Source organism: Watersipora subatra, chromosome 4 (genome assembly GCF_963576615.1).
Source record: "Watersipora subatra chromosome 4, tzWatSuba1.1, whole genome shotgun sequence".
In the NCBI taxonomy this organism is placed as follows: Eukaryota; Metazoa; Bryozoa; class Gymnolaemata; order Cheilostomatida; family Watersiporidae; genus Watersipora; species Watersipora subatra.
Window position 1 is genome coordinate 49,542,987 of NC_088711.1, and position 14,245 is coordinate 49,557,231.

Below are 14,245 nucleotides of genomic sequence, written 5' to 3' on the forward strand. Positions count from 1 at the left end.
AACGTCATAGCTAACAATATCAAGAAGTATCAAAAAGAATATCCAAACTTAGTAATAGTAATACAGTAATAATAGAAAACCAATGCACAATTTTGTTTACATTTCAAAACGTCACAGCTAACATTGTCAAGAAGAATATCCAAACTTATAATTAAATATCGTAATAATCTCATAAGAATTGTTAGAAAAAAATATCATCTTCATTTCCTTTACTTACACTGCGTTGGACATCAGTTAAAACTACCAAAGTATTCAAAATTGTCTAAAATGTCAGTTACTTTGAAATCAGCAAAAATGAAACGATTTCTGTACTCTTACATTAATTACCGAAACCTTCGACAAGGCTAAAGACTGGTGAAAATTGCACGTTATTTTTTCGTGAAATGCGCACGACTTAATCGTTTTATTCTCTGTCGCTCGGCGTTTCAATTTCCAGTCTTAACTATTGTAAAAGTGAAGCTTAGCAAGTTTCAATAAAGATTTTCGTCCAAATAAATTTGTCTATTTGTGTATAATCCGATCAGATGGGCAATTTTTAAGATAATAACAACGGTTTACAAAGACTTGGTAACATATTTAAATAGGCTTATATGTGTTTTGTATCGTTATTATACTTTAACGACTCTACAAAATGATGGTTAAGTTTGTTGATGAAACTTCGTGGCAAGGGTTCGTCTCATTGTTGATGAATAATTTTTGGAAGTTGTGTGCACATGTGCATTTATCATAAATCTCCCAACCAAACGCTTCGCTCGTGTTTGGTCGTGGGATTACTGATATTTGTATATCTCTGTATGAGGAATCGATAGTTTGTGAGGGTGTGAAGGAAACTGCTGGTTCTCTTTACTTTTCCACAAAACAGTCAAGCAATGCAAATAAACACACAGTCTCTAGTCATCAAATAATATATATTTCTGCTTAAATATATATTATATATACTCACAAAAGCAAATGTGTGTGCAACAATTATCAGCCATGCAGAGAGACTGCGCTGCTCTTCTGGAATGAGCCAGGCAGGCTTTTCTATGCTTCTTTTGAGAGTGGGTTCCGGCTCCTGCTTATCGCCTCTAGACATCTTCCTTTGTGATGTAACTCGAGTATGTGACTCGGCTCTCGAATCTAACTCATTATAGGGTCATTTAAGCCAAGCCAAATGTAGCTGAGCGGACTCACTTTGTTTATAACAACTGGGACGGTCCTGTTGCCGTGACAACTTGATTCTGTTTGCGAGCTGACTATTGCTTTGGCTTAAAATTCATGCCACTACTTATTGATCTTCCAGCCAGACCGCTTGGTATTAGTGCCTGGCTGATGGCACTACAATAGACAATTAGAATGTTGGTTTATCTCCTACAGTGAAAGGTACTATTTTGTCGAAGTAGGTCGAAAATCAGCAACTACGTGATGTTTATAATTTTGTGCAGTTTGTTATGACATTCTTCATCTTTTTTTGCAAATTTGTAGCCAAGCCATCCGGATACGATAGAGTACCTAACGCCGAGATTGGTAATAAGGACTTTGAACTCGATGTGTTGGAGTAGGCATACACCACAGAGCATTGGATAGTTAGAATATACAAAGTGAAAGACTTGGTCAACCGAGGCGTATAGAGAACCCATCAAACCTTTTGCATAGTTTCTCAGCCTCATGCTAGTGCGTTCTTTGGCTTACGCAATGGCTCAGCTACAGGGATATATAGCATCTGGTTTGATTCATGTCATGAATAATTCTATATAGCCTGCTAGTAGCTTTCTTGATTTACAATGCTGTTTAAACTTAGTTGTACAGTTCAATAAAACCTATGCATTCCTCGGTGGCCTTCATTGTATGAATTTTGTATGAATTTAGCTAGTGGATGGTTCAAATATCAGGTATCTGATACCAGGGCTCGAGTATCAGATACGATGGGTAGATACATATCAGTTCATAAAGGAGTCTTTTGTTTGAATATAGGAGAATATTGTTTGAATAATCCCCTAGTGAACACCAGGTAAATGAACCAATTGATATTTAGCAGGCCAGTAATAGATGAATACATGGTGGTCAAAACTAATGATGTTTAAGCAGCTCTATTCATCTCTATAGAATATTAATTTATATCTTCTGACCACAAAATAAGCTGGCCTCCCACCTTCATCATAAACAGGCTGTATAACAGACTAGTTGTCTAGGTTAACCCAGGTTCATAAAGACATTTACACAGGTTATTTATGTGGTAATAAATCCCACCTGGCAATAGGTTACTACTGAGAAGCAATAGGTTACTACTGAGAACAGGTCGGTTCCATACCCCTATTCACAGTATCTCCTTACAGTTTACTGTTCTACTGTTAGTTTTGCCGTATTTGAGTAGAGAAGACCGTCAAGAAGCTTCCATTTCTATAGAACACACATTTGTATTACATCACATATTATTAACTAAACATGGTGGAGTTGTAAATACCCAACATAATCTACTAATAGTTTCGAGAGAGTCTGTTCTACAATGGATGGAAGCATTAACATGTCAGAGCTTTGAGCATGCCACTAAGGACTAATTGTTGTCTACTCTAATACTTGTACTATGATTAAATACTAAAGTTATAGTTTACTAGCTGATTCAAACTCCATACATTGTATCTATTAAACATCAATTTGTGATTATTATCATATAGACCCAATTGCACTATGAATGTAGTAATGCTCATTCACTTGGTTGTGGACGACCGGATCTATAGCTGAGTATGTCCTTCACAGCTAGCCGGCCAACTGACGGATAGAGGGTCAGCCAAAGAGACTTGGACCAGACCAAGACTAGCAGAGACTGGGTTGGGTGGAAGTATGACCGGCTTGATGCCAGACAGTGGAGAACAGACTGGCTGGCCACTGAGCTGGCACCTGGAAGACTAATCAAAGGAGCGCCAGAAGAAGGCCATCCTAGAGATTAAATCGGAGCCTAAACCTCCTGCGATATAAAAGAGGCAAGACGATTGATAGCCGGGCAGAGCATGGAAGATGGCAGATCACTGTATGCGCAAACATTGACTGTATCTTTATATACATTCAACACTCCTATACCGTATACCTCCTATAACATAAATTCTAGATAATGTATTGAATTCATGTAAAGTTTCTGCTTCGTATTGCATAAAAAATTCCATATAATGTAGTGTCTAGTCTGGTGAGTTCTCAAATTCAATTTGAATGTTACTCAATCTCGCCACGGCTCTTCCAGAAAAAAATGAGTCACGTAAAGTGTTATAATTACATTTAGTATACACGCAACTTTTACAACATTTTAGTTCGTCATGATAGATCGTCAGATGTGTCAGCAGAAAAGAGAACAGAATAGCTGCGCAATTGTTCCTAAACACAAAGGCGATCGATTGGTGCAGGAGTTACAGCGTTGATCTACCAATTGGAATGTGACGAGTTGGAGTATCATCGACAGTTCTGTTTTATCCTAACCTTGACCCCTGGGTACAGATAGACAACAAACAGTTAGTACTGCTTTTCATAGTAAACATATTTTTTGCTTTGCTTTATTGTAGTGTACGAAATACTTGTTATCAGTTTTACTTTGCAGAATATACTTTGCTGTTCAAAAAAATAAGCAAATCGTTGTAAACGATCGTCGAAGGTATGCGATCCCCATCAAATTACGGTAAAAATTACCACAATCATGGTCAATAATAATAGGGAGATTGATCAGAAATATGAGAATAGCTGTCGATGCAAACCAATAATACTGCAGTTACGGTACAGCCCGCAAATTAATGGAGTGGTGTCAAGTTTTTCCTTTTTGTTTAGCCAGAGGCGTGAATTGGGAAAAGATCTTGGAATGGATTATGCATATTCCGTGTATCTTACTATTCTTATATCGTAAAGTCTCTATAAAGTAAACGCTCCCGGAACGAATTATTTACGCTGTAGGAGTGCCTACTGTATTTATTTATATAAATATATCTATACCTTTCTACTCGATCAAGCGGTTAGTCTATTGGAGAGCAGTAAAAAGTTGGCGGCAGTTCTTCAGCAATAGTATGTCTCAATGTATATATATTAGCTTAGCTCACTTTCGTGTTACACAATTTATCATTATTGAACCGACTGCGGTATAAATGCAACAATGCTTATTCACCAATGTTAGCTTGGTACATAGATAACAGCAAAACCTTTTTGATTTATCTACTCATAAGTTGAGAGTAGTTTTACCAAAGTTACTGATTTCTAGCTTTTTTGTCTTACAGCCAGCCTACAGATTCCAGCAAGTGTACCTCTAAATGCCTATGACTCATGCAATGGCTCGCTATCAAAATATATGAATATAAATGTTGATTATATGTTATTATATTAGTATATCGTATATAAGTGTTTGTTTGTTACTCAATGGCTCAGCTACAGTGACCCGGATGTCTCTCAGAGATGTATCTCTGAGGGTATATGTATGGTACATGTCCAGTTATACGGAAACACCAGTCTTGCAGACCAGCCATACTAACCAATTTGTCACACCGCTGCCTTCCTAAAATATAAAATAAATGTGGGCATACTTATTACACCTGTCAAATCTTTAATGATGATTGGTTAAAATATGCAGGCCTCAGCGAGCACACTTGAACTTATAGAAGAAAAGGATATGCCCAGACTTCACCAAAATGCTATAAACTTGTATATAGGGATATATAAGGCTATTTATATAGGGATATATATTGGGATATCTATATAAGGATATTATGATAAATATTGAACTTGCAACAAATACCACGAATTCATCAATAAGTTTTTTATTCGGACGTTCTACCACTGAGCTAGAACGGCATAGTGATCAAAGAGATTTTCATATAGAGTATACAGAATTTATATACATGTAAATGTAGCTATAGCTATGTATATATATATATATATCTATATACATATATATATATATATCTATATACATATACATAATATATATATATATATATGTATATATTCTAATCAGGATGCTCATATCAATATAAAAGGCATGTTAGAAGGCATATATATTTATATATAGCTATATATATGGAGATATATATATATAAGGCTATTTATATACGGATATATATTGCAATATGTATATAGGTATATATGCGTATTGGGATATCTACATAGGAATATATATGTATTTGGATATCTATATGGCGATATATATTTTTTTTTTCTAATCAGGAGGCTCATATCAATATAAAAGCCATGTTAGAAGGCTCTGAAAAATTAGCTGTTTAGGAAGCCTCCATATTTTACATATATATAGAATATAAATATATATAGGCATATAAATATATTTATATGTAGCATAAACCGAATTAAACTTATATTGCACACAGAAATAAAAAAACTCTTTCATTTAAAATGGTAAATGTTGTATATGTTTATTAAAATTAACTTTTCTGTACAAAAACCTTTTTATTACTCGTGTAATGCCAGACATTCATCTAGTTGATAATAAAGTAACTGATTGTAGGCTAAACTTAGATATACCACTCAAGGAAGTGAATAGAACTAAACTTTTATTTTAGTATGAAACTGATGTTTATACGCTCAGGTTCACATTATTATCTGTTAAATGATTGGTTGCCAACAGGCCATGATGTGACTGCATGGCTGCATTGATATTAACAAAAAAACCTTTGTGTTAGCGATAGATTGTGTCTGCGAAGCCATTACATTAGCTACGAGTGTTACAGCTTGGAGTTCTAGCACTTCTACACTGAATGAGAAGTTATACGGTATATAATATCTTAAAAAGATCATTTATGAGTGACGTTTGCTCTCATCTACAAACCTGACTAAAGTTGATATGCCATTTGCTGATCTCACCCAAAGTTCCACCATCCTTCTATAAAAGTGACTAAGGTTAAAGACTGCCTGGTAAGTATTAAAGGTTTCTAATTTTGCTGTACCACGATGTTCTATGAAGGTTAAGGTGAACTCCATAAAAGACAGTTTTTCTTTTTTTGATAAAAAGACAGCTGGTCTTTCTGCTCTAGTCATGCGCAAGTGTTTGCTTCGGTAAAGAGGTGGGATGTTTTGGTTGATTATTCTCTGGTTCTATTCAGTGTACCACTAATTAATATACAGTATTTGATCTGGATTTTGTGCTAATAACCTAACATCCATCCTTTCCAGCTTGTTTGTTCCTTTTGATACTTTATATATTGATGTCTCTAAAATGAGTTTGAGGTGACCTTCATAGAAGGATCATGAAATACTGAGAATACCAGATATTATAACATATTTATCTGGTTTGAAAGTACCATATGGTTATCTACAGTACTCTGTTGTAAAGGTTGACATAGTCACAGTGATTTATATTCAGGAACTTATACTTTTACTTTACTGCTCGGACTTACATGTACATAATATCAATAGCGGGTGGAGTATTGACTACTTATCTATATATTTATCTATAATATGGCTATTCAACTAATTATAATTAATTTTAAATTGATACGGATAATAAAAAAGTGTCAGCTAAAAATCCACACAAATTTTGAATGAAAATATAGTAATATAATATATGTAGGGTATAGTTTGCCTTATCATTGATTGAGTCAGTGAGACAGACAGAATTTCAAGTGAGAGTCTACTGAGGTGTGGACGCTCAAATGAAACTAATGTTTCGGCTTCACTTTAGGTAGTGTGTGAGTTTCATTCCCCTGTAAACCATTCCATTAATCCTTTACACATGATAGACCTCTTGTGTTTATATTGTTACCAATATACATAATTTCTATCCTTTACATCTCGGACTGCACTGGTTCATAACTTATTGTTCTTATTTGTATGCCTTGGCTTACATTCAGCATTCTTGTTCACCTATTTGCCTTTCATAAAATAATCTGAAAGTCTGGCATTTAATTTGCTTCATCAGAAGTTTGAAAGGCTCTTTGTATTATAACTAACCCTGACGCAAACCTAAATCCTATAGACGCTTGCTTCACAATGCAAGTCATCAAAAGGGCTGTTTTAAACACAGCCTCATATATTTAGCTTTCATAAGATGAAAGCCAAATACAACGTATATTGAATAAATTTTCAAATTAAACGCCAGGCTTTCATCTGAATGCCTGGTGTTTAATTTAATTGTAGTAGCAATTACTCAGTGAGACTGAGACTTTATGTTAAACCCAGGCCCGTATTTCCTGGGGCGGCTGGCCGGCTGAGCCGTCCCAACTTTTTAAGAATTTTTGGCGGCTAAGTATAGTCAAACTAGGATAACTCGCCGTCGGAAAATGTAAAATTTTATTACGAACACTTGGTTAACTTGAACGGGTTTGTTTGGTCCGTTCCCAGGGCAATGATAAATTGCTTTAGATAACTCGACCTCAACAGCATTAACTCGAACATTTATTTGCCCAACGGCTACGGGAACCGTTTTTATTGCTGTAGAGTATCACTTTATTCCAAGCCATATACGGTAGATAAACGTCAACTTTAAATAGTTCTTGGGCGTCATTATTATCATCATCGGCAAAATATTCTTGTTAACGTCTTTTATAAAGGTTTGCAAAAGGTCAAGTTTTAACAAACATCCGCTTGGCAATAGCCCCACGAAAGCGTAAAAACCTTAGGATGAACTTAAAATAAAAACGGCAAAATTGATCTTTGTTGAAATGCTCAAAAGAAAAAGATATATTTTTTCTGAGCGTTTCAACTGCGGTCAAGTTTAGCCTATTTTAATCCGAAAACGTCCTGGCAGTCACATCACCTAAAACAAATAAATCTCAACTGATAGAAAAAAATGTTTATACTTTCCGATAAAAAATTTTAATACATCACATGAGATGCCCGGTGGAGGCCCTACATAAAAGAAACTGTTGAGGGGCTGACAAACCCTCCAAACCCCCAGATGCTCATAATTAGTCGCCTAACATTAGCCGCCCCAACTTGCTTAGCCGCCCCAACTTGCAACCAGGGAACGCAGGCCTGGAACTTAAACCAGTGAGTGCATAGTGATTGTGTTTAAGACCGCTTGTATGTAGGATGAAGTAAGAGAGAGGTGCATAGAGGTAGGTTAGATTGCTTTTAAAACAACATCTAATATCTAACAAATACCACCTGTGCGCCCTCATTTGTTTCTTCATCTGTAGTGCTTATGCTCTATATTCAGATGGTATTTGATTGAGTTAGTAACAGTGCTTATTTTACTGTTAAATGATTTATTGGTTTATTAGTGTAATAATTAGATTGAAATAAATATTGTAAGCAACATGGACGGATGCTTACCGCTAAGAATGAATGGGAATTTAGCGTAAGAAAATAAATTCTGCAGCAGTCCATCGTAGATGCCTATTGTATTACCAAAATACAACTTCTAATGAACCACACTTCTCCATTAACCTCGATTTCTGCTCAGAGATTGTCAACTTTAAATGAGTATCTTTTTGTCATTTAGGTTGTGTTTTACCGTGCCTTTGAATTTCAATCGCTGCCTGCCAATACCATGCATGAAGCCATTCTCTGAGTTATGAATAAAGGCTCTATTATGGTAGTCTGGCGTCCTCCATTCCGTGAGCATGGCCAGTCAATCTTGGATTTTTTTAGATGAGAACTTTATACATGTTAGGTAGGTTGGTATGAGCTAGAATATCCTCATTTGGGATGAAATCTCAAAACTTCACATTTAAAATCAGATGCAGATGTCTCATCCTATAAGCGTCAAATTTGTGACCAGTTAGTTTGTATAATGGCCAGCTCTCCACTCCTTGTAACAGAGAAGATAGAATGATGGCCCGATATACTGAGCATTTAGTTTTAAATATCAGATCCTTGTCATATCACACCTTTGCCTTTACTTGTCCAAAAGGGATTGAAAAACATCCTGGTGGTTTATTCCATCATCCATTTTGCTGCTACTCATGACTGTCAACCCAAGATATTTGAACTTGTTGACACTGGCTAGCTGCTCATTGTTGAGGTAAATACGCTGACCAATATGTCATGTACTTCAGGGATAGGCTGGAGTAGTATTTCCATTTTTGTGATGTTTATTTCAAGTCTTAGTAAATCTTCTATTTCCTGCACAATATAACTGCGTATCATCATGAGTGTGTGCAATGAAGACAGTGCCATGAGCAAACACGAGAAACACGTTCTCATTAGTAGTCTTCATTTGAGAATTAACATCCTTGAGAGACGATAACATGCAGACACCATCTATTATATAGGCTTTAGTGAGGTGAGGCTATGTCTCTGAGGGTCAGAAACTGGAAACTGACTGAGCATGAAGCTATAGCTAGTAATTTGTTGCACCTGAATTATCCTAACTTGAATAAATTCCATATTACAATAATCTGTCATATATATCATCTGGCCCAAATTTAATCTAGTCAACAGTGACTAAAACTGTCCAATAGCAGCTAAGATGCGTAAGCGTATGTCCTGACCAAGTGACAAAATCATTTTTATGGTCTGCTACACTAGAGCAGGGTGGAAGGAAGGGCTGAGAAAGAAGCTACATAGTTTACTACAGCAATCTATTTTACTTACCTTTTTATGCTTATGGAAAATTTTTACAACTACTATAAGTTTATTACTAACCACAAAATAATACCAGGTTAATAACAAACTATATATACAAAAAATTTCATTGTCACAATGACAATTTTCTCATTCTCATCTTTTCAATTTTGACACATATTCAGGAGTTAACCCTCAGAGGCCCCTTTTTGTCAACATTCCCTCAGATCTTTATATTATCTCAGATTCTTATGTTACCTCAGCTTCATATGATGCTTTTGTGAAATGCTGTGAAAGCCAGGTGTTTATTCTCTATTAGCAATCACCATAAAACTTGTTCAGAGCTTTAAAAGCCTCTCTTATGTTACTACTAGCACTTGTCGCAACCTAAATTCTATAAACATAATTGCTTCACAGCGCAAAGCTTAAAAAAGCTGCCTGAAATCTTGCTCTCCAATTAACAAAAAAGGTTTACTTTTCAAAACAGAATTGCATGGTGTTCAATTAGAGGTTTTATGGTATAGTATTTATTGTATATGTTTATGTACAAAAACTTACATATACAAGTATATTTAACTACCACTGAGCAGTTGCTTTAAGGTTGGTGTAGTGCCAAGTGAAGGAGTCTCCCAGACTTTCTTTACATCTTGTATTACACGTTATATTGGAAAACAATCATATACATATACGTTATCATATTGAAACAGGTTCAGATAGTTTCATATTGGAGTATAATTGTATACCTTGTCATATTATCACACAATTGTGTACATTTGTACTTTGCCATGTTGAAACATAATCCTATGCCTTGTTATATTTGAACATAATCATATAACCATATCATATTGGAATATAATTATACACCTTGTCTTATTGAAACACAATCAGATACCTTTTCATATTGAAACCCAACCATATACATTGTTGTAATGGAACATAATTCTGCACCGTGTTATATTGGAACACAATCCTTACCATATTGGAACACAGCGTTACTGGTGTTACTTTCACCTGCTCCAACGTTAAATGAGTTTACTTACACAGACATAATCCCTAGCAATACAAATCAATGTTTTCATTACTAGACAACCAAAACAGTGTTTTTAATTACATCTCTAATCTCTGCTTATTGTAGAGAAAGAAGAAAAGACTGAGTACCTAATGGATGTGCTCTTTTACATAGAATGGTTAGCTAGAACTTACAAAGAGAAGGCAAAGCAGTCTGGCAAATGGAGACACTATCTACAGGTAAGTTTACTATCTTTTAGATCAACGAGAGTGAAATGTGAAGATGTATACCAGTAGACTGAGTACATTGAGATGGTGAGTCATAAATTTGACGACTGCAACATAATTTAATGGTTATTTGTGAGCAGAGTCTATTTATTTATAACGCTAACTTTAGTACCGTGGAACTTGAAAAGTTGTGATTTTGCCAAATATTCAATTTTTACTCCTGAATGTAATATATTACTTTATATGTTATTTCAAAGGTGATTCAGGCAATTATTATTGAAATGGAGGTTATAAAAAAATGTAAAATTTAGTAGGCCTATAGATCGCATTTTAAATCAAAACCAAATTGTATTTATCTGATGAAGATGGAAAAACGAAGACTTTTAAACTTTTAATGAAGTCTATTGTAGTACAAATATAACTTGTAATAAATAAGGCAAGTGTTGAATATTATTGTATATTGTGTCATTGACTCAACATACTACTAACATTTAACAATTTACTAGATGAATGACTATAACAATACCTATTTGAGACTTTAAAATAATATTACTGAGTCAAATCATTATAATATTGTATAATGTAGAAGGTATATTGATTCTCTTCGTTGTAGCTATGGCTTAAAACAGGAAAATTATGAACACTCCTTTACAACTGCTCCTTGCTAAAAACAAACATTCTGTAGGACACCTTTGAAGTTCTATAAATTCTGCAACCGAATTTATAGATGGCTGCTATAACATGTAATATTATCAAGTCTTTAATAGTCGGTCCTGAGAATTACCATAAACCTTTTTATTATGTTTGCTATGACTATATATATAATTGCTATGACTTGTGATATTATCAAGTCTTTACTTGTCCGTCCTAAAAATTACCATAACTTTGTATTATTTTTGCTCGCATAACAGTAAAATATCATAGCAACTATTATGAGGTGATGTCACAGTGTTGATTACTGGTTGAAGCTGAATTTAGCTGAAAACAAAAATACGATTAAGATTACGAGTAAAAATATGATTAAGATGTACCTAAGGCTACGAAACACTGGAATCTTATTATTTTGCTAATAATTGTTTACAATCTTTAGGCTCATGGGCTAGCTAACTTCTGCCTTGCTCAATACTCAACTCTAGCAAGACGTAGACTTGTATATGAAATAGAAAAAAGCTGGTACAAAGGAAACCATCCTCTCAGCTATGATCAGCATCAACAGTTAATCAATGAGCACAAACTACTTCTGACAAACTACAGAGAAGAGACTAGAGAGAACGTTGCTGGTTTAGACAGCTTAGTCGAGGCTTTAGACACTGATGAGCTATTCAGTGAAGGAAGTTTAACAAATGCTGAAGAATTCTGTCAAAAACTATTTCAAGCAAGTAAAACTTGTACTGATGGACTTACCAAAGTGTCGAGAATAATTCTCCAAGATAGTGTTACTATACTAAAACAAAGAGGGAAATACCCGCCATGCCAATTTGCACTGATAGGGCTTGGATCGATTGCCAAAGGAGAAGCAACTCCTTACTCTGATTTAGAATATGCCCTCATTGTTGATAAGGAATCAGACTACTTTGAAAAATTAGCTGTTGACACCTACTTTAGAATAGGGAACCTGGGAGAGAGTCCGCTTAAAGGATTTGATATTGAAGAACTCAAAGGCAATGATAATCTTGATAATCATATGAAGCAATTCACAACTGGTTACAGAATAGACGGATTAACTAAAAATTCCGGAAATATTCCGACGGGTAATGGCAGAGAAGGAGGTCACAATATGATCCTCACAGTTGACAGCTTGATGGATCTCTATCGACAAGAAGCAGAGGCTAAATTTGATGGATTTCCAGGAGACAAATCAGACATGCTGTCTTCTACTGTAGTCATTCTCTTTAATGGAGAAACACTTGATAGTAGCCAGGTCTATGATCAGTTTATTACAGCAAGAGAACATTATGAAAATTCTGTGCTGAATGAAAAGAAAGTTGTTCAGCAAAAACGCCTCATTTCATTTCGAATGGATATTGAAAAGTTTTCATTTGCGCCCGACTTCATTAGGTTTCAACCTCCAGATAATCTAAATGTGAGGGTGAAAGAGAAGATTTTCCGTTACCCAACTCTACTAGCAAACAACATGAAGATGTGTCTAGGATTACAGTCTAAACACTCATGGAAGATATGGACAGAAATGCATCAGCTTGGCATCTTGTCAACAGAGAATCAAAAGTACCTAAATATTCTTCTAGCAACTGCCATTTATTTACGAACGTCTGCTTATCTTAAGTCAAACTCTCAGATAAATGATGTGCAAATTGACAAGTACCATAAAGGAAGGCAAGATACAGTCTACACTGTTCCCACACACTTTTTTGTACTTATGGGCTACTTACTTGTACAAATCAAACGATTTGTTTGCTCTGAAATGTCTCAAGTTACTACTCCCTCTTATGCATCTTTGTTGCCACAGCAACTAACAGTTTCTCTTGAAAATCATTGGTTGCTAGCTAAAGTACTTTATTTTACTGGACAGTACGATTCGGCTAAAAAGGCAGTCAGTAAATCTATAGATCAGCCACTCAACAGTGACAGCGACGACATGCTGTGGGAGATCATCCATCAAACCACACCACAAACAAGCGACTTACTCGACTGCAAAGATATTCCACACAAACAATCTGAACTTTGTGCCTACCTCCTATACTACACAAAAAACTATAAGTCAGCGTTTCGTTTTTTCAATTACTTCATTGTCACACAAAAGAGGCAGCATGCTCTTTGGAAGCTGTTGGCAGCACATTGCAGTAAAGAAATAGAAGATTACATAAGAGCTCAAGAACTACTCAGAGATGTGAGTGTTTATGTGTTGGTATAAATTTCACATCACTTTAAACATTTATAGTGTGGAGATTTTATAGTTTCAGGATGAATCTTTGAAATGCATTCTTTCTTGATAAAATGACTTTTCATTTATAACATTTGGCAACTCAGGCTCTGTTTGTTTTTTTGGTTTTAAATTCTTTTTTGAAATTCAATTTCTTTAATGTTTTATTTTATTTTTTTCTCTATTGCTCATGAGGGATATTTGCCTCAGAAAGATTGATTGATTGAAATATTGGGAAAAAGTAGTGGTGATAGCACAAAGCAGTCAGAACTGTTAAAAAACCGTTTACGTGTAACAACACGTGTCCATTAGTAAATGATAAAGTACTAAGGTAATGAGTCGAGTAAAACAAAAAAAAATATAGTAATAGTACAGACCTTTAAAGATTTCAGTGTTATGTATCTGTTGTGTAGCTACCACTCTTCAACACAGACTATCAACAACTTGTGTTAGTCTTTGGTTGACCTTAAACAACACAGAGAGAAACCTATGTTGACTTTTGCTCCAATTTTTGTACCCTTGAAGAGTGATAAACACTGTGGAAAAATGCAAATACTCCGCTCAGAGCAGTTTTTGTTTGTTTGTCATGATCTAGCTAACTCTTCTTGCTGCCTTCTTTGTTTGTCCATGTTTGGGGTGAACGATTAAAAACATATAGTCGCA

General features: G+C 35.1%; 1 pseudogene; it reads left to right on the forward strand.

Moving 5' to 3' along the window:
- LOC137394326 (dolichyl-diphosphooligosaccharide--protein glycosyltransferase subunit STT3A-like) overlaps positions 1–1,610 on the forward strand; it is a 40,195-nt pseudogene extending 38,585 nt beyond the window's left edge.
- The last annotated feature ends 12,635 nt before the right edge of the window (positions 1,611–14,245 follow it).